Source organism: Eurosta solidaginis, chromosome X, assembly GCF_040869045.1.
Source record: "Eurosta solidaginis isolate ZX-2024a chromosome X, ASM4086904v1, whole genome shotgun sequence".
NCBI classification, from domain to species: domain Eukaryota; kingdom Metazoa; phylum Arthropoda; class Insecta; order Diptera; family Tephritidae; genus Eurosta; species Eurosta solidaginis.
This window is the reverse complement of record NC_090324.1, coordinates 114,154,359-114,174,303: the sequence shown is the minus strand read 5'-3', so window position 1 is coordinate 114,174,303 and position 19,945 is coordinate 114,154,359. Positions and strand designations below refer to the sequence as shown.

The window sequence follows — 19,945 nt, the reverse complement described above, 5'->3', positions numbered from 1 at the left end:
GTTTTTGTAAAGTTCTTCTTCGTTGCGAATGAGAAGCTTTGTAAACTCGGGCTCAGTTGTACATATTTTTGTATGTTTGTTTAATGGTGTGGTCAGTTTATACTTATATTTAAGAATTTGAACAAATGTCCGAATAAAAAAGTGAATACGCACTTGTTCTTTCTTCGCTACACTCACTTAACCGAAAATAAAAAAAGTTTAATAGTTTTTTTCCTTAAAACGTTATAATATTTAATAATGTGTTCACTTCTTTAACACGATAAAATATACTTATATAAGTAGGTTTTAATTTTGGAAAAAACTTAAACTTTAGATTTTAGATATATGTATATAAAAAGGTATTCGCATGTATGCAACAATACAAAGTTCCGCGTTTGCCGCTTGCTAGTACTTGACTAATTCGTTGAAAGAAGGATCGTTGCTGACGAGGGCAGTGCTTGTGAATTTGCGCCTTTCCACTCGCGGCGCACGGCTGCGCATAAGAATTTCGCCGCCGTCTGGATGTTATTGGAGGCGGCTTAAACATCCTGCCCGCCCTGCAGGGAGGTGCTTGTAAGGACCTTCTGCAGTTCCTGCAAGGCGCGGATGGTGATATTTGAGGCGCGACTGGCTATATTACGTCGTTGGCAGGCCTTTCGGGGTGTGCGTGATCCTGCGCTTGGCCATATGTTCCGGTTTGGGATTGCCGCTGGTTTCTTCGATCGGTCCGCTGCGCGTGGTAGTGGAGGCAGAGCCGACACTGAAGGCAGTTGTCGGTCTCTGCCGTGAGAGCCAGATGGATGTCGTCCTGGTAGTATAAGAGCAGACAGAGAAACGAGAAGTAGCTGGATACAGCGGATGATAAACGGAAATTTAATTATACAGGGGAAACGTATATCAGTTTAGAGCGCTGTGCTCGAAGAGTGCTCCATTTGAAGGCAGCACAGTTTAACTAAGAGGCGCATGACAAGCCCATTTTGGGTGCGAACCTCTACAACCCGAACATGGTTGTCAGGTCCGAGGCGAACGTTCTCGATTCGTCCCAGACGCCACTCGGTGGGTGGGAGTGAATCTTCTTTAATTACGACGAGGTCGCCTGGTTGATGATTTCGCTGTGGCGTTTGGCATTTATAGCGTTTCTGAAGGTCTTTGAGATAATCCTCTTTCCAGCGTCCACTGAATTGGTGATGAAGCGATTTGAGCTTTTCCCATCGATTTATCCAGGAGAGGTCTTCCGCGTTTGGCTCAGGAATGGCTAATAGCGGTGCTCCTCGAAGTAAGTGACCCGGAGTGAGCGCTGTGAAGTCAGCTGGGTCCTGGGATAGTGAGGTTAGAGGCCTCGAATTGAGAACTGCTTCAATACGCACCAACAGCGTCGTGAATTCTTCGAATGTAAACTTGTGGGATGCAGCGGTTTTTTTGAAATGGGTTTTAAAACTTTTTACTGCGGATTCCCATAAGCCGCCCATATTAGGGGCACTGGGTGGAATATACTGCCAGTTTATTCCCTGGGGGGCATATTTCTGCACAATGTCCGCGGAGCATTCGTTAAGAAATTTAACGAAGTCGCGTTCGAGTGCGCGCTGAGCGCCAATGAACGTTTTACCATTGTCGCTCATCATTTTTGAGGGATAACCTCGTCTGCCAACGAATCGGGCGAATGCTGCGCGAAAGGCTTCAGTAGTAAGGTCCGAGCATAGATCGAGGTGTACTGCCTTTGTGGAAAAACAGACGAATACAGCCACGTACCCTTTTATGATAGTGGTCGACCTCAGAACCGATGCTTTTATTTGGAATGGACCTGCAAAGTCTACCTCTGTTGTGGAAAAGGGGAGTGAGAAAATGCAGCGCTCAGGTGGTAGAGCTGCCATTATTTGCGTGCGCGTTTTCTGTTTGAAAAGCGTGCAAGATTTGCATTGAAAAATGCATTTTTTAATGAGAGGCTTTAGTTTTGGTACGTAGTACTCTTGCCTCACCTTTTGGAGCATTAACCGCACTTCTGCATGAAGAAGCAGGCGGTGTAAAAACTCCAGATACAACTGGCAGAGCCTTGAATCCGGAGGAAGGATTACTGAATGCTTCTCGTTGTATTGCATTGTAGAATGTTCCAATCGGCCACCGATACGTAGGAGTCCGTATCCATCCAGAAATGGATCAAGAGCCAGAAGGGAACTCTTTTTGCTTATTGGCATTTTGTTTTGTAAGGCGCTCTTTTCCGCCCCAAAATGGCGAGATTCTGCCATTGCCACAAGCCGCGTTTTCACTTGTTGCAGGCATTGTTCGCAAAGCGGAACACGTATGCAATCACACGGAGAGCTCGAGAGTATGAGGAGAAACGTTGAAGGATATCGTCCTCTTCCTCGAGTGCGTAATATGCTTCGACCTTGCGTTTCGCGGGTGGAGAAGCGCTCCCTGCTTTTGGCTTTGGCCATGCCGAAATGTGGCAAGAAAGCCATTGTGGTCCGTGCCACCAAAGTGAAGAGCCTATCAAATCAAGCGGCTTGCAACCACGTGTGCCAAGATCAGCAGGGTTGTCTTGGCTAGATACATGGCGCCAGGTGCCGCTGGGAAGATATTCTCGCATTTGAGAGGTACGGTTGGCCGCATAAGTCTTCCAGGTCGATGGAGATTTTTCTAGCCAGGCTAGTACAATCTCAGAATCTGACCATAAGAATGTGTTGTATGCTTGCAAGCCGAGCTGAGTTCGAACAGTTGAAGCCAGTTTTGCGAGTAGGACTGCACCACATAGCTCTAAGCGGGGTAAGCTTACAGGTTTTATTGGGGCAACTTTGCCTTTCGCAAAAAAAAGAGAATATTTTATTTGGTTGCCCACATGTGTGCGGATGTAAATCGCTGCGCAATATGCTTTTTCCGAAGCATCACAGAACCCGTGGATTTGGGAGTCTTGCCCTGGAACGACATTAATCCATCGAGGCATTTCGATGTGGCAAATGGCTGGCAGATTTTCTGCGAAATGTTGCCATTTTGATAAGGTTGCGGGCTCGGCGCTTTCATCCCAATCGCTGCCATCCAGCCAGATTTCTTGGAGAAGCATCTTGGCCTGGATCATAACTGGCGACAGCCATCCTGCCGGGTCAAAAAGTTTTGCAACAGAGGATAAAAGTTGTCGCTTTGTGACCGTGAGCGCGTTCCATCGAATGCCAAGAGTTTTGGTATTGGAAGTGCTCTCAAATTTTAAGAAGTTGGAGTCTAGAAGATCCTCCTTCGGAAACTGTTCTAATATGGCCGGGTGATTAGCCGTTAGTTTTTTTAGTATGAAACCAGCTGATTTTAGGGCGTTTATCACTTGAACGAGTGATTCAGTGGCGTTATTGATGGTATGACTTCCGGATAGGATGTCGTCGACATACGTTTGTGTCTTGAGAATTGTTGCAGCCAACGGGAATGTCGCTTTCGTGTCATGCAACGTACGAATAGCGAGATATGGTACACAATTGACGCCGAATGTAACCGTTTTTAGATTGAAATCGCTAACATTGGAGTTGGCCGATTTGCGAAATAGGATTCGCTGATAATCTTTGTCGTCCTCGTGTATAAGGATCTGACGGTACATTTTTTCAATGTCTCCATTGAACACATACTTATGAATGCGCCACTGTAGAATTAGTAGCATGAGATCTGGTTGGAGAGTTGGACCAGTGTATAGCACGTCATTCAGGGATTTTCCTGACCCAGATTTTTTAGAGGCGTTGAAAACCACACGAACTTTGATGGTGACCTTATCTGGTTTGACTACCGCATGATGTGGCAAGTAAAATGAGAAGACCTTGCCATTCGAAGTTATTTCGCATGGGTCGGTAGATCCCATGTGATCAAGGTCGAGATATTCTTGCAACACATTGTTGTACATTGTACCTAACTCCCCCTTTTTCTGAAGCGATCGCTCTATGCTGAAAAACTGCTGCAGAGCAGCCGGGCGGCCTTTGCCGAGGGAGAGTTTTTCAGGAAATTCTTCCTTGAATGGAAGTCGCACAATGTATCGACCGTTTGGTGCACGTGTCGTGGTTGTTGCGTATATCTGCTCACACGCTTGATCCTCGGGGGATATCTGTGGAGGTTGTGGAATTTCCTCCTCTTCCCAAAATTTTCTCAGTTGAGAACTGAGTGTCTCGTTTGACGCTTGGACTTGCGTCGAGAATGACACAACATTTTCAGTTATTGGACCACTGAGAATCCAACCAAAAATGGTTTGTTGCGCAAGTATGCTACAGCACACCTTTTTTATACCTTCCAGCAGAATTTGTGGAAGTATGTCGCTGCCAATGATCATGTCAGTCTGACCCGGTATGTGGCAACTGGGATCGGCGAGCTCAAGGAGTTTCAACTGCTGCCAGATTTTGCAACTAATGGTGGATGTTGGCAGATTGTTTGTCAGTTGCGGCAACACAATGGCATGCGCCTTAATCCTTTTCATGGCCTTGGATGCAACCATTGTCAAAGGACAAAGCTTGGTGGACTTTTGTACGACTTGTCGACCCATGCCAGAGATTTCGAACTTTGAATGTTCGAATGGAAGTTTCAACCGTTTTTGAACTTTCGAGGAAATGAAAGTTCTTTCCGAGCCCTGATCAATAAGGGCTCTCAGTTGAAATAATTCCCCTTCGTGTTCGACTGCGACCATAGCAGTAGGAAGGAGAATTTGGTTATCATTGGCTGCATGCAATGATTGAACCGGTGCGTGTTTTGAACAACACGGTAGCTCGTTAGAATCGGAGCTATTCTGCGTTTGTCGAACGGGAGATGTTGACTCAGTAGTTGTGTGCTGCACGTTTGGTGCATTCGTTCGCGGGGTGGAATGTTGAGCTTGTGGGCTCACATGCAACAGCGTGTGATGCCGTTGATGACATGTCGAACATAACCACTTGCTCGTGCACTCATTGATGATATGAGTGCTGCTAAGGCAGTTTGTACACAGCTTAGCTTGTTTTACGAATTGTGTCCGGTTTTTTACAGACATTCGTTTGAATCGTGGACAAAATCTAATAAGGTGCGGGGAGTTGCAACATTGGCAAGTTTCCTTTTTAGATTCTGCCACAAGGGTTTGCGTCCTGTTGAAGGACCTCTTTTGCGCAGAATTTTGATGAGCAACTGGTTTTTGATTGCTTGGTTGAAGCCTATTGACCCTTTCAACGACTTCATATCTCGAGGTGAGAAAGTCGTTCATTTGTGACCATGAGGGTAGATCTCTTCGAGAAGAGAGAGATTGTTCCCAAAGTGACAGGGTTGTTTCTGGCAGCTTTGATGAATAAATGTACAACAGAATCGGATCCCAACTGTCTATCGTAACTCCTTGGGAGTGTAGGACGGATAGGCAGTTGTTGATTGTATCTTGCAATTTCTGAAGTTGCTCACTGTTTTCGGATGGAATAGTGGCAAGAGTCACAAAGGATTTTATATGGTTGTCAACCAAGTTACGCTTGTTTTCGTATCGTGACCGTAAAGCTTCCCAGGCAAGGTCAAAGTTATCATCGCTCAACGCATATTGCTTGACGATGGAGCCGGCTTTTCCTTGCGTTTTGTACCGGAGATGGTACCATTTCTGAGCACGGGAGAGCCTTGGGTGGTTAATGTACACCGCTGTGAACATATCACGAAAAGCGGGCCATTCTTCACAGCCACCATAAAAGGTCTCCGTGTCGCATGCTGGGACTTTGAGGTAAATATTTGCCTCAGCCGGGGTTTGTTCCACGCGGGGTGGTGGACTCGGCGTTGCCATCATTTTTATCAACGAAAGTTGATCGGCAATCTTTGCTTTTATCACTTCATACGTATCAAGGCAGGCGCATTGTTTACCTTGTACTGAACTCTTAAGGTCTTCAGGGAAACTTTCGTCTGGTTTCGAAAATACCAGATCGTAAACCGATTGAAGTCGTGCTCAATAATCATCTAGTGATTTGTCCTTTATCATGAGATACGATTCATTGTGATGCTGAATCAGTGCTTCGTTGAATTTTGCACAGTATCTCATCAGATTGTCACTTTCCGCGATGAACTTTTGCGCGGATGGGTCAACTGATTTGGATTTCCGGCGGGGGGATGTTGACCTTTCCTTGGCCGTTTCTTCTTTTGGGCCACCTTTTGGTTTTGTCCCGGTTTCGGACGTTTTTAGGGGACTGAGAGGCATTTTATGCAAACTTTTGGGTTTTCACCAAAAAAACCGAATAAAATATTTGTACGCTCAGAGAATGTTCGCAAAATTCGAAGATGGAAAACTCTTCGTGCCACAGGAATTTAAAAAAGGGAATTTAAATTGGTGGCGGTGTTTTTTTTTTTTTTTTTTGAAAAAATAGAGTCAAGCACGGACTACGGGACGTTCCTTAAATAATTTAAATCCGCGAAATTCGGATTTCAATAGTATGTATAATGTTTTGTAAAAACAAAAAACATAAAATTAAAAAAAAAATCACAAACACTTTTCACTTATATATACGTGTAAATATACGTGTGGAAATAAACGTGTATTTGTAAATTACTGGTATATATAGGTATGTATATATTAGAAAATAATACTTTGAGGTTTGTAGGAATATTCTTGAAAAGTTCCTATAGGGGCGAAAATATCTCAAACTTAGTTTTGTACGACAGAATAAGTACAAATGTACGTGCGCAATATTCAAACGTATGTGTGTATATATGTTTGTTTGTGCGAACGTATGCACGTGAATCAGATGAGCTTCTCTGTTTATGTTTACAATCAGAAGAGTTTGTTTTGATTCACTTCTTCGTCGCTTTAGTGTCGCGTTTCTTTTGTGAAGCTGAGTGCGCTTGATTGCACTGTTGGGAGAGTGCAGCGAAGAAAGATGAAAAAATTGCAAATATGAGAGAGGTTGAGAAATTTGATCAGCTAATGTAGCTATACGTGCTGGGAGAATGTCGCTGGAAGAGCGACTTGAACGTGTGAGTAAACACGTATGATGTTCTCAGAGTGGAGAAATAGGAATGTTGGAAAAGCAACTTGAAATTATTTGTACAGGTATGTAAGTATGTACGTATGAATATTATGATTTTTATATACGCTGACAAGCAAGAAAAAATGACTTGGAAGAAGTTGAACTGTATCGACAAGTTCAACTCTCTGTGCGAATAACGGGGTAAACTCAGCTGTAGAAGAAATGTTTGCTGATGTTGTTCTTGCACAGTGGATTTGAGTAGGCAAGTAAACTGCAATTTTTGTTGGTTGAATACCACTGAAAATTTTTTACATATATATATATATAATTGGCGTATTTTGCCTATTGGTATAGAGGAATATTTTCTACCAATTTTTGGTTGAAAAAAGGTTGCAGTAAAACCAACGGTAGGAAACTTTCCGCAATATTCATGTATATATGTGGATATATATATATATGATTTTGCAGTTTACAAAAATGATATAACTTTTGTGGAAAAAAGTTGTATTATTTTCTGTTTTTTTATGAAAAATAAAAAACTGCCTACTCACCAATTCCTGTATGTTTTGTTGCTCCTTATTGTTTTGTCTGGTCTGCTTGTTGATGATTAGCTGGCTGTTGTTGCTGCTGCTTGGCTGCCTTTGCAGATGATTTTTGATGATGATTGTTTTCAAAAATTTCCTCTTTTTAAAACTCGTGTTAACCAAAAATTTATTTTTGCAAATTTTTGTGAAATATGTAAGTGTTTGTGCGCCCACAATTTTCAAAAATATTTTTGTTTTTAAATTTTTAATGTTTTCGCAATTTTTTGCTTTTGAATACGAGTGTAGGTGAATAGATATATTTTGTGTTTTATTTGCTTTTTAACCAAGGCACTTGAAAATTTTTTGTACTCAATTTATATTTTTATATTTTTTTATATATAGGTAAATGTTTTTCTGTTTCCAGCTCTTCCTTCACTCCTCAGTTTTATAGTTATATGTTCTTTTGTATATATGATAAAATATAGTATATTTTCAAGTAGACACTGTAGTTTTTTTGTTTTTTTTATATCACATTTTTTTATTTATTTACGAACGAAGATTCGATTTTAGTTAAATTTTAATTAAATTTTTTAGGGGCGGGCCAAAGATGGCTGCGAAGGACCTTGAACAAATGGCCTCTCTTCGCTACACTCTTCACTAAATAAAAGGTTTAGGGTTTTTTCATAAAACGTTATAATTCCACAATTTTATTTTATTATTTAATAATTATTGGTTTGCTAAATAAAAGGAATGAATACACTCGTATTGGTGAATAGATATATTTTGTGTTTTATTTGCTTTTTAACCAAGGCACTTGAAAATTTTTTGTACTCAATTTATATTTTTATATTTTTTTATATATAGGTAAATGTTTTTCTGTTTCCAGCTCTTCCTTCACTCCTCAGTTTTATAGTTATATGTTCTTTTGTATATATGATAAAATATAGTATATTTTCAACTAGACACTGTAGTTTTTTTGTTTTTTTTATATCACATTTTTTTATTTATTTACGAACGAAGATTCGATTTTAGTTAAATTTTAATTAAATTTTTTAGGGGCGGGCCAAAGATGGCTGCGAAGGACCTTGAACAAATGGCCTCTCTTCGCTACACTCTTCACTAAATAAAAGGTTTAGGGTTTTTTCATAAAACGTTATAATTCCACAATTTTATTTTATTATTTAATAATTATTGGTTTGCTAAATAAAAGGAATGAATATAGCGCGTCCGCGGTTTCCGAGTGATAATGCTTGACTGGCTCGTTGCAATTATTGTTGATGACGATGGCAGTGTTTGTGAATTTGCGCCTTTCAACTCGCCGCGCACGGCTGCGCATAAGAATTTCGCCGCCGTCTGGATCTTATTGGAGGTGGCTTAAACCAATTCATGAGCTTAACACCGGCTTATAATAATTGAATTTCAATTATTATCTTTTCTAAGAGAAACTGAAAAGAAAGAAATATTTACTGGCATATTGCGATGTACTCATTTCGAAAACCGCCAACGTAATCATCATCAGGCAATTTTGTAATGTTATCAAAGGTTTCACCGGGATTCGAACCGTGAATCACATGGTGAAACTGCAGTAGCCTTTAACCACTAGGCCATCCTGCTGGTATTTGTTTTCATGCTTAATTAATTTTTTCTCATTTCTACACTAACAATACAATTGAAACATTTTGTCTCTATATTGATTTGTTTGCCATGTAGATTTGTTTTTGTAAAGTTCTTCTTCGTTGCAAATGAGAAGCTTTGTATACTCGGCTCACTTGTACATATTTATGTATGTTTGTTTAATGGTGTGTTAAGTTTATACTTATATTAAGAATTCATGAGCTTAACACCGGCTTATAATAATTCAATTTCTATTATTATGTTTTCTAAGAGAAATTGAAGAAAAGAAACATTTACTGGCATATTGCGATGGACCCATTTCGAAAACCGCCAACGTAATAATCATCAGGCAATTTTGTAATGTTATCAAAGGTTTCACCGGGATTCGAACTGTGAATCACATGGTGAAACTGCAGTAGCCTTTAACCACTACGCCAACCTGCTGGTATTTGTTTTCATGCTTAATTCAGTTTTTCTCATTTCTACACTAACAACACAATTGAGACATTTTGTCTCTATATTGATTTGTGTGTCATGTAGATTTGTTTTTGTAAAGTTCTTCTTCGTTGCGAATGGGAAGCTTTGTGAACTCGGGCTCAGTTGTACATATTTATGTATGTTTGTTTAATAGTGTGTTCAGTTTATACTTATATTTAAGAACTCATGAGCTTAACACCGGCTTATAATAATTGAATTTCAATTGTTATGTTTTCTAAGAGAATCTGAAAAGAAAAAAACATTTACTGGCATATTGCGATGGACCCATTTCGAAAACCGCCAACGTAATCATCATCAGGCAATTTTGTAATGTTATCAAAAGATTCGCCGGGATTCGTACCGTGAATGCCATCGCAATATGCCAGTAAATGTTTCTTTCTTTTCAGTTTCTCTTAGAAAACATAATAATTGAAATTTAATTATTATAAGCCGGTGTTAAGCTCATGAATTCTTAAATTTAATTTAATAGGTTTTCCTATATTACAATTTATACTTATGTAATTGCTAGTGTAGCCAGTGTCGATTTACAAATTGACGGGCATGCCGGTTAGGCCGCATTTTGTTTGTAAGCAAGGCAGACCGTTTACTCGCCTAAAAAAGTACTGCCTGTTTCAAATTGTTCTTCGTAATTTGACAAATTTACCGACTCGAGGTCTTCTTTATCTAATTTATTTATTTTCTGGATCTTCTTATCTTGTGGAGTAATCGCGTTATTGTAAGTAGGTGCCCTATCTCTTTTATATACAAAATGGTTTCGACTTACGGTATTATTATTTCTAGTTGTCTGCACATATTGTCTTGAGGGATCCACATCCATTGGAATAGGTTTGGGTTGTTGTTGTTGCTGGTGTTGTGGGGGCTGTTGTTGTTGGTGAAAAACATTTCTTCCTTGATAGTTACTCCTTTCAATCCTTACGTTCGGTTTATACTGTCTCTCTTCTCTGTGTGGTTTTGAGTGCGTGTATCGATTTTCATTCGAAAAATGTCTGCTTTGATTTTGGAGTCTGGGCTGTTTCTCAAATTCCTCGTGCATGTTATCGTGGTAAATGGTGCAAGCTGTCGCATATGCTGATTCCAAATTCTTTGAGTTATGACTGTACAATGTATCGGTTGTATATTTTAGGTTTAACCCAAAAATAAACGTTCTCACTGCCTGCCCGTTAGCATATGATTTCATGCTTTCGCTGCTATCCTCACTCGACATCTCAATTTTTGACAAGGCTAAATTAAGCGCTTTAGAAATATCACTATGAAATTCTGCAAGAGTTTTCCTGCCTTGTGTGATTCGACTCATTTCATTGATAAGGACATATAGTGGGCGTTGGTCGGCATATGTGTAATCCAATCTATGCACGATTGAATAAAAATTCAACTTGGTGTTGTGGTTTGTAAGAATATTAGCAGCTAGTCCTGTGATTTTTGTCCGTACTATTCCCAGGGCGCTGTAATATTTCGGATTGTTTTGGAAGTCCTTTATAGCTTCCATGAATGTCCAGACTTGGGATCTCCATGACCTATATTGTTCTTTATCCCCGTCGAACTTCGGTAGAGATTTGTACAATTTCAGGTCGATATCCTTGGGATCGGTAATGTTTAGTTTAACCTCTTCATGTAATACTATTTCTTGTGGAGCGTTTCGTTGCTCTAGCATGGCTATTTGCCCCGTGAAATTCGCTTCTTGTTGCCGGACCGTGTTAGTTAAACTGGTAACCTGGCCCATTAGTTGGGCTATTTGTTGCCCCATAGTGGTTGATTTTTTTAAATTTCTGTAGTCGTCGTAGATTTTTTGTTTTTTTTCCTTCTAAGCTTTAGTAGCTTGTCCAGCTTGTAATCGTACTTAAACTGTTTCACTGTATGATTGAATTTAAACACACTACGCACTTAAAAATTTTGCTCATCGGTGTAGGCTAGGCTTTATCTAGTTTATTCGTATTTTGCTTTGTTAATTATTTTTAATTTATAAATTATTTATCCACTTTTTTCAAATACTAGTGGTGAGGGAATTACCCTTTTTTAATACATTAATTATTTATACACTTTTTCCAAATGTTTGGTGTTGAGAATCGTATTCTCTGTGGGATTTTTTCTATTTTTTTATTAAAAAATAGACATGGCTTAATCGGGTGAGCCCCCTGTTAAGGTTTCCGCGTCGAGGAATTAATAAAAATATATTTTTTCTGAGCGGAGCTCCTTTTTGAATTCCTTTATTTACAGAACTGCCTTACATTTTTTACTTACGTCTATTTATACTATTTCTAACTATTGTTTGTATGGTGATAAGGTTGTTATTGAAAACATGTTTACATGTTGGGTATAATGCTTTGTTACTTATCAGAGAATATGCTTGTTTATGTATTCTATCGTAATCTCTTTGTTATTATACTATCATACAAGGTTAAAGGGCATATCGTTGTTTGTGGTTATTTTTGTTTGTAAACAATTATTATTTATACGTATCTATCTAGTGTTCATGGTATGTATGTTGTATATGTGTGTGTATTTAGGTATGCAGTGAGTGTATGCATACATATGTACATATATGTAGTAAATATATATAACGTCGTTAACTCGGGCGAAATACACCCGCACGTTTATGTCCAAAAGACAAAACGAAAATACAAACCGTGCAAAAAATTTGATGAAAAACACAATAAAACATGTACGCACGATTAGATAGAGTTGAAATCACTAAATGTATTCTGTAAAATGAACGAAGAAAGAACATTTGAAAAAATAAATTTGAAGAGAAAAACATGATACATCATTGCCACAATTTTCTACTATGTTTTTGTTCAACGATACGACATACTCACAAAAGGAATTCCCAATGTATTATAAATATTGATACGAATTCAATGGAAAATGAAGAAATACTCAATTATGAATCGAAAACTATATAAATATTGAACACACGTGTTGATTCTCCATACTTCATAACAAAAAGACCTAATGTCAATATACACCGAAAGTACGATGTGACAGATATGTTGTTGTGGTGTATCTCTTTCCATTGTATCTGAAAAATCCTTATTGCCAAAATGGCAGCCATGTTCATTGTTCATACTCTTGTCTAAGAAACTTGATCAGATGAAGATGAATCAGTACAACACATCATAAATACATTTCTTATTACTTTTTTTTTTAATTTTTTATTCTTAAGGCATCAGAGTAAAAAAGTTAGTAAGTGTGTAGGAACAACAATTTTCGGGACGCTGGTGAATATATTCGTTGAACTCGAGGGATCCATGAGTTAGGTTGCCAAATAGTTGTAGCGATATTGATTCGAAAACAGGTGGGCGAATGTTTCTGCTGTTGACTTGATCCGTATTTCGAAGGAACATTGTATATGTAAATCTTATGGCTATCAGATTTGGCAGTCGTAAATTTGCAAGTTGTATGGCAACAGTCAACGATTCTGTATATTCGTTTTCCCAATGAGTGATTTCTCGTCGTGAAAGATGGTTGAACACGTTGCGCCGAACCGTTGTTTGTTGGCATAGTTGTGTAATGAAGAGATATTGTAAATTTTCAGTAAGGAAGCGACCATTTGAAAAGAACCAGTTGAAATTTGCGAAATGTATGACATCTTCATCAGAATGCAGTCGGTCAGCAATTTCCAAGATTATTTCAACTGTATTCATGGTTGCTTCTGATGAAAAGCAAAGAAGTTGTTTCTTTGAGACAACAAAATCACACTTAATAAATTTAGTGGGACATTACTCACCAAATTGAAGCACAGCATATACCAAATTTACTTAAATCTAGTCCATTTATTCTTTTTGCACAGTTTTTATAAAAAAAAAAATAAAACCAAAACAAAAGATATTACTTCTTTTTATACCTTTCATGAACATGAAATGGTATATTAACTTTGGCCCGATGTTTATAACATTGAGAAATATAGAATATTTAATAGGTTTTCCTATATTACAATTTATACTTATGTAATTGCTAGTGGAGCCAGTGTCGATTTACAAATTGACGGGCATGGCGGTTAAGCCGCATTTTGTTTGTAAGCAAGGCAGACCGTTTACTCGCCTAAAAAAGTACTGCCTGTTTCAAATTGTTCTTCGTAATTTGACAAATCTACCGACTCGAGGTCTTCTTTATCTAATTTATTTCTTTTCTGGATCTTCCTATCGTGTGGAGTAATCGCGTTATTGTAAGTAGGTGCCCTATCTCTTTTATATACAAAATGGTTTCGACTTACGGTATTATTATTTCTAGTTGTCTGCACAAATTGTCTTGAGGGATCCACATCCATTGGAATAGGTTTGGGTTGTTGTTGTTGCTGCTGTTGTGGGTGCTGTTGTTGTTGGTGAAAAACATTTCTTCCTTGGTAGTTACTCCTTTGAATCCTTACGTTCGGTTTATACTGTCTCTCTTCTCTGTGTGGTTTTGAGTACGTGTATCGATTTTCATTCGAAAAATGTCTGCTTTGATTTTGGAGTCTGGGCTGTTTCTCAAATTACTCGTGCATGTTATCGTGGTAAATGGTGCAACCTGTCGCATATGCTGATTCCAAATTCTTTGAGTTATGACTGTACAATGTATCGGTTGTATATTTTAGGTTTAACCCAAAAATAAACGTTCTCACTGCCTGCTCGTTAGCGTATGATTTCATGCTTTCGCTGTTATCCTCACTCGACATCTCAGTTTTTGACAAGGCTAAATTAAGCGCTTCAGAAATATCACTATGAAATTCTGTAAGGGTTTTCCTGCCTTGTGGGATTCGTCTCATTTCATTGATAAGGACATATAGTGGGCGTTGGTCGGCATATGTGTAATCCAATCTATGCACGATTGAATAAAAATTCAACTTGGTGTTGTGGTTGGTAAGAATATTAGCAGCTAGTCCTGTGATTTTTGTCCATACTATTCCCAGGGCGCTGTAATATTTCGGATTGTTTTGGAAGTTCTTTATAGCTTCCATGGATGTCCAGACTTGGGATCTCCATGACCTATATTGTTCTTTATCCCCGTCGAACTTCGGTAGAGATTTGTACAATTCCAGGTCGATATCCTTGGGATCGGTAATGTTTAGTTTAACCTCTTCATGTAATACTATTTCTTGTGGAGCGTTTCGTTGCTCTAGCATGGCTATTTGCCCCGTGAAATTCGCTTCTTGTTGCCGGACCGTGTTAGTTAAACTGGTAACCTGGGCCATTAGTTGGGCTATTTGTTGCTCCATAGTGGTTGATTTTTTTAAATTTCTGTAGTCGTCGTAGATTTTTTGTTTTTTTTTTTTCCTTCTAAGCTTTAGTAGCTTGTCCAGCTTGTAATCGTACTTAAACTGTTTCACTGTATGATTGAATTTAAACACACTACGCACTTAAAAATTTTGCTCATCGGTGTAGGTTAGGCTTTATCTAGTGTGTTCGTATTTTGCTTTGTTAATTATTTTTAATTTATTAATTATTTATCCACTTTTTTCAAATATTAGTGGTGAGGGAATAACCCTTTTTAATACATTAATTATTTATACACTTTTTCCAAATGTTTAGTGTTGAGAATCTTATTCTCTGTGGGATTTTTTCTATTTTTTTATTAAAAAATAGACATGGCTTAATCGGGTGAGCCCCCTGTTAAGGTTTCCGCGTAGAGGAATTAATAAAAATGTATTTTTTCTGAGCGGAGCTCCTTTTTGAATTCCTTTATTTACAGAACTGCCTTACATTTTTTACTTACGTCTATTTATACTATTTCTAACTATTGTTTGTATGGTGATAAGGTTGTTATTGAAAACATGTTTACATGTTGGGTATAATGCTTTGTTACTTATCAGAGAATATGCTTGTTTATGTATTCTATCGTAATCTCTTTGTTATTATACTATCATACAAGGCTAAAGGGCATATCGTTGTTTGTGGTTATTTTTGTTTGTAAACAATTATTATTTATACGTATCTATCTAGTGTTCATGGTATGTATGTTTTATATGTGTGTGTATTTAGGTATGCAGTGAGTGTATGCATACATATGTACATATATGTAGTAAATATATATAACGTCGTTAACTCGGGCGAAATACACCCGCACGTATATGTCCAAAAGACAAAACGAAAATACAAACCGTGCAAAAAATTTGATGAAAAACACAATAAAACATGTACGCACGATTAGATAGAGTTGAAATCACTAAATGTATTCTGTAAAATGAACGAAGAAAGAACATTTGAAAAAATAAATTTGAAGAGAAAAACATGATACATCATTGCCACAATTTTCTACTATGTTTTTGTTCAACGATACGACATACTCACAGAAGGAATTCCCAATGTATTATAAATATTGATGCGAATTCAATGGAAAATGAAGAAATACTCAATTATGAATCGAAAACTACATAAATATTGAACACACGTGTTGATTCTCCATACTTCATAACAAAAAGACCTAATGTCAATATACACCGAAAGTACGATGTGACAGATATGTTGTGTTGTGGTGTATCTCTTTCCATTGTATCTGAAAAATCCTTATTGCCAAAATGGCAGCCATGTTCATTGTTCATACTCTGGTCTAAGAAACTTGATCAGATGAAGATGAATCAGTACAACACATCGTAAATACATTTCTTCATTACTTTTTTTTTTATTCTTAAGGCATCAGAGTAAAAAAGTTAGTAAGTGTGTAGGAACAACAATTTTCGGGACGCTGGTGAATATATTCGTTGAACTCGAGGGATCCATGAGTTAGGTTGCCAAATAGTTGTAGCGATATTGATTCGAAAACAGGTGGGCGAATGTTTCTGCTGTTGACTTGATCCGTATTTCGAAGGAACATTGTATATGTAAATCTTATGGCTATCAGGTTTGGCAGTCGTAAATTTGCATGTTGTATGGCAACAGTCAACGATTCTGTATATTCGTTTTCCCAATGAGTGATTTCTCGTCGTGAAAGATGGTTGAACACGTTGCGCCGAACCGTTGTTTGTTGGCATAGTTGTGTAATGAAGAGATATTGTAAATTTTCAGTAAGGAAGCGACCATTTGAAAAGAACCAGTTGAAATTTGCGAAATGTATGACATCTTCATCAGAATGCAGTCGGTCAGCAATTTCCAAGATTATTTCAACTGTATTCATGGTTGCTTCTGATGAAAAGCAAAGAAGTTGTTTCTTTGACACAACAAAATCACACTTAATAAATTTAGTGGGACATTACTCACCAAATTGAAGCACAGCATATGCCAAATTTACTTAAATCCATTGCATTTATTTTTTTTGCACAGTTTTTAAAAAAAAAAAAAATAAAACCAAAACAAAAGATATTACTTCTTTTTATACCTTTCATGAACATGAAATGGTATATTAACTTTGGTCCGATGTTTATAACATTGAGAAATATAGAAGATAGACTCACCATTAAGTATACCGAATTGATCAGGGCGACGAACTGAGTTGATATAGCCATGTCCGTCTCTCCGTCCGTCTGTCCGTCCGTCTGTCTGTTTGAACGTAAACTAGTCCCTAAAATTTTGAGATATCTCAATGAAATTTGGCACAATAATGTATTTTTGTATTATATTAGACATTAGTCGGAGCCGGTAGGATCGGACCACTATAACATATATCTCCCATACAACCGATCGTTCAGATAAGACGATTTTGGTCATTCCTGCCGCAATTTAGAAAGTATAAACGTGAAACTCGGTGATATATATGCTAATACATCATAGAAGATTTTCTGAAAAAATCACTTTGATCGGAGCTATATATAGTATATATCCCATACAATCGATCGTTCAGATAGAAAGATTTTTGGCCATTTCCCCCTTAATTTAGAAAGTATAAACATGAAACTCGGTGATATATGTTTTAATATATCATAGAAGATTTTCTGAAAAAATCACTTTGATCGGAGCTATATATAGTATATATCCCATACAACCGATCGTTCAGATAGAAAGATTTTTGGCAATTTCTCCCTTAATTTCCAATATAAAAACGTTAAACTTGGTGATATTTATTATAATATGTCATAGAAGATTTCCTGAAAAATCATTTCGATCGGAGCTATATATAATATATATCCCATACACCCGATCGTTCAGATAAGGGGGTTTTTTGCCATTTTTTATTTTATATTTATCTTAAAAATCGTTTAGATATGTACATGTGTTCACTATATATTTCTTATCTTATACATCCGATTATTTGGAGATTATGAACGGGATAACATTATTGTTCAGCCTCTTTCATGAAAGATATGAAGTCTTCGGCACAGCCGAAGACATTCCCGTCCTTACTTGTTTTCATTTGGTTTTCACTTGAGAAATGCAGAACGTCAAATTATAATTCCAGAAACGTCAATTCCATTGAATAATACAAAATGGAAATAAGCACCACCTATCCATTTCATGAAATAACGCAAATATCCAAATAAGCACCATCTATTGGTATGAAACGTAGCCGTAGCTTGCTGTGATATATCTCATGAACCGCTCAACCAAATTCACTCAAACTTTACAGAAACCATCTACATGATAGCCCAAATGTAACGTAGAAATTTGGTTGAATTTGGTGGAGCCGGTCTCAAGTTATAAAGTAACACCTAAAATGTGCACTTATTTTTATATATATAGAAGAAGATTAGCACCTGCGATCTTTTTCTTCTTTCTTTTCTTTTTCTTCGCTTTTTTCAATGCAATGATCCACGCTCTTACGTTTTTTCACCCTTTTGGCTTTAGATAATTGTTGTTGGTCCAATGGCAACACATTTAACATGATTCGAGTACTATGTAAACAAAAGCAGGGACTGAAAATATGTCACATTAATGCGCAAAGCTTGCCTAAAAAAATTGATGAGGACACGATACGAGTTCATGGTTATGAACTAGTCCAAGCAGATAGAATCGAGCGTGGTGGCGGGGTTGCTGTATTTATTAAACAAGGTATCTCGTAACAAGTAAGGAAGGCTAAGTTCGGGTGTAACCGAACATTACATACTCAGTTCAGAGCTATGAAGATAAAATAAGGGAAAATCACCATGTAGGAAAATGAACCTAGGGTAACCCTGGAATGTGTTATTTGTACGATATGGGTATCAAAAGAAAGGTGTTAATGAGTTTTTTAAAAGGGCGTTGGCCTCAGTTCTATAGGTGGACGCCTTTTCGAGATATCGCCATAAAGGTGGACCAGGGGTACTCTAGAATTTGTTTGTACGATATGGGTATCAAATGAAAGGTGTTAATGAGTATTTTAAAAGGGAGTTGGCCTTAGTTCTATAGGCGGACGGCGTTTCGAGTTATCGCCATAAAGGTGGACCAGGGATGACTCCAGAATGCGTTTATATAATATGGGTATCAAACGAAAGGTGTTAATGAGTATTTTAAAAGGGAGTGGGCCTTAGTTCTATGGGTGGACGCGTTTTCGAAATATCAATATAAAGGTGGACCAGGGGTGACTCTAGAATTTGTTTGTACGATATGGGTATCAAATGAAAGGTGTTAATGAGTATTTTAAAAGGGAGTGCGCCTTAGTTCTATAGGTGGACGCCTTTTCGAGATATCGCCATAAAGGTGGACCAGGGGTGACTTTAGAATTCGTTTACGATATGGGTATCAAATAAAAGGTGTTAATGAGTATTTTAAAAGGGAGTGGGCCTTAGTTCTATAGGTGGACGCCTTTTCGGGATATCGTTATAAAGGTGGACCATGGTTGACTCTAGAATGCGTTTGTACATTATGAGTATCAAACGAAAGGTTATAATGAGTATTTTAAAAGGGAGTGGGCCTTAGTTCTATAGGTGGACGCCTTTTCGATATTTCGCCATAAAGGTGGACCATGGGTGACTCTGTAATATGTTTGTACAATATGGGTGTCAAATCAAAGGTATTAATAAGAATTTTAAAAGGGAGTTGTGGTAGTTGTATATGTGAAGGCGTTTTCGAGATTTCGACCAAAATGTGGACCAGGGTGACCCAGAACATCATCTGTCGGGTACCGATAATTTATTTATATATGTAATACCACGAACAGTATTCCTGCCATGATTCCAGGGGCTTTCGATTTCGCCCTGCAGAACTTTTTCATTTTCTTCTACTTAATATGGTAGGTATCACACCCATTTTACAAAGTTTTTTTCTAAAGTTATATTTTGCGTCAATAAACCAATGCAATTACCATGTTTCATCCCTTTTTTCGTATTTGGTATAGAATTATGGCATTTTTTCATTTTTCGTAATTTTCGAAATCGAAAAATTGGGCGTGGTCATAGTCGGATTTGGGCCATTTTTTATACCAATACAAAGCGTGTTCAGATAATTATGTGAACTGACTTTAGTAAAGATATATTGATTTTTGCTCAAGTTCTGGTGTTAACGGCCGAGCGGAAGTACAGACGATCTACTGTGTATAAAAACTGGGCGTGGCTTTAACCGATTTCGCCCTTTTTCACAGAAAGCAGTTATCGTCCTA

The 19,945-nt window shown here is 37.8% G+C and overlaps 1 protein-coding gene and 1 pseudogene across 1 annotated transcript in view; one reads left to right on the top strand and one right to left on the bottom strand.

The window, feature by feature from the left end:
- The window catches only part of dati (datilografo), a 1,513,307-nt gene that overhangs the window by 593,634 nt on the left and 899,728 nt on the right, over positions 1 to 19,945 (top strand). The gene's annotated exons all lie outside the window — the stretch shown is intronic.
- Positions 12,196 to 19,945, bottom strand: part of LOC137234516 (NADH-ubiquinone oxidoreductase chain 5-like) — a 38,079-nt pseudogene continuing 30,329 nt past the window's right edge.